Below are 2500 nucleotides of genomic sequence, written 5' to 3'. Positions count from 1 at the left end.
ACCAACCCACCACCTGACACCAGCCAAACGTACATCCTGATTTGACACATCTCTGGCAACCTAACCCACGTTGGCCCTTAACCTAACCCACGTTGGCCCTTAACCTAACCCACGTTGGCCCTTAACCTAACCCACGTTGGCCCTTAACCTAACCCACGTTGGCCCTTAACCTAACCCACGTTGGCCCTTAACCTAACCCACGTTGGCCCTTAACCTAACCCACGTTGGCCCTTAACCTAACCCACGTTGGCCCTTAACCTAACCCACGTTGGCCCTTAACCTAACCCACGTTGGCCCTTAACCTAACCCACGTTGGCCCCTAACCTAACCCACGTTGGCCCCTAACCTAACCCACGTTGGCCCCTAACCTAACCCACGTTGGCCCCTAACCTAACCCACGTTGGCCCCTAACCTAACCCACGTTGGCCCCTAACCTAACCCACGTTGGCCCCTAACCTAACCCACGTTGGCCCCTAACCTAACCCACGTTGGCCCCTAACCTAACCCACGTTGGCCCCTAACCTAACCCACGTTGGCCCCTAACCTAACCCACGTTGGCCCCTAACCTAACCCACGCTGCACCTTAACCTAAGTTACGCTGCACCTTAACCTAAGTTACGCTGCACCTTAACCTAAGTTACGCTGCACCTTAACCTAAGTTACGCTGCACCTTAACCTAAGTTACGCTGCACCTTAACCTAAGTTACGCTGCACCTTAACCTAACTTACACTGCACCTTAACCTAAGTTACACTGCACCTTAACCTAACTTACACTGCACCTTAACCTAAGTTACACTGCACCTTAACCTAAGTTACACTGCACCTTAACCTAACTTACACTGCACCTTAACCTAAGTTACACTGCACCTTAACCTAAGTTACACTGCACCTTAACCTAAGTTACACTGCACCTTAACCTAAGTTACACTGCACCTTAACCTAAGTTACACTGCACCTTAACCTAAGTTACACTGCACCTTAACCTAACTTACACTGCACCTTAACCTAACTTACACTGCACCTTAACCTAACTTACACTGCACCTTAACCTAACTTACACTGCACCTTAACCTAACTTACACTGCACCTTAACCTAACTTACACTGCACCTTAACCTAACTTACACTGCACCTTAACCTAACTTACACTGCACCTTAACCTAACTTACACTGCACCTTAACCTAACTTACACTGCACCTTAACCTAACTTACACTGCACCTTAACCTAACTTACACTGCACCTTAACCTAACTTACACTGCACCTTAACCTAACTTACACTGCACCTTAACCTAACTTACACTGCACCTTAACTGTCACATGTAACGTCACAGGAATGTAGCTTTGCCTAACAGCAACCCTCTGAACATAGTTCACTGCTTGGATCCTCTGGTGTCGTGTGTATTTCTTGATGCCATGGTGCGTACCCTCACATAAAGGTCTTTCGAGTGTTGCGTACTTTCTACACAGTCCCGCTAACCACTGGAAGGGTGTACCGCTACAGAACGAATATCGCCCTCCCCTCCTGCCCTTCCAAGCTGGTCGGTCAGGCGTTTGTTTGTGAAATGAGCCTTGCAGCTGTTCAGTTGCATTCGGTTGTCGATGCAGTCAGTGTACGTTGTGGTACGGCCTGTGTGGACTGTCCGCTGATGTACGCGTAACCCACACTGATCATCCGTCGTTACGTACTGAGTGACATAATGTGGCACATGCTTGACCGTACACCGGCTGCGCCCTACAATGGCGAATCATAAGGGCCATATGTTGTGCACGATGCTACTTGTCTCGTCTCCCCATTACAGCGAGATTGCACTGTTGTACGCCGTACAGACATGTGGTAAGTAGGTACGGACGAAAGTATTGCATGTTGGCCCCCCCCCCCCCTCCTCCCTCTGCCGGGAATCAGCGTGAGCCGTCTGTTGATGTAGCGACGAGGGTTTTCCTATTTAATCGTATTGCCCCACACAACATGATAGCACGGTGGACCGCGTTCCACATCTGCGACATGCTACAGAGGCCGGTTGACAGTCGACCGCGCAAGGGACATTGCACACGTGCGCGGACCATCTTCCACGTGTTCTCTCGTGTACATGCCGCAGTGTGTATGTGGGCTGATGTAGCGTGTCGTGACACATAACATGCAGGCATGCCAGAATCGTAGATTTCGCAAATGTAGATTGACGTATACGTTTGCTGCCAAAGATCCGCAAATGAACTGGAAATCAGTTGTTGAGCGGTTGTTCGCGCTGCAGGTGCATCGGTGATAGCGACGATCGGTACATCTGTGAACCGGTTGTTTCGGCGGTACCCGCCATGCCCCCGAACCTGAGTTGGCCATGTGGGTATGAAGCGATACGAGGCTGTGGCTTGGCGGGACAGTCCCCGGCCGGTGAGGGGGGGCCGCCCGGCGTGCTGGCCGCGCGCTGCGTGAGCGCACGCACTACAGCCGGCTGGTGGGGGGCGCCCAGTGGCAGGAGCGCCGGCCGACGGGCCCGGCTGG

This window comes from Schistocerca gregaria, unplaced genomic scaffold, assembly GCF_023897955.1.
Source record: "Schistocerca gregaria isolate iqSchGreg1 unplaced genomic scaffold, iqSchGreg1.2 ptg001021l, whole genome shotgun sequence".
In the NCBI taxonomy this organism is placed as follows: domain Eukaryota; kingdom Metazoa; phylum Arthropoda; class Insecta; order Orthoptera; family Acrididae; genus Schistocerca; species Schistocerca gregaria.
The sequence above is the reverse complement of the archived record's forward strand: the minus strand, read 5'-3'. Positions refer to the sequence as shown.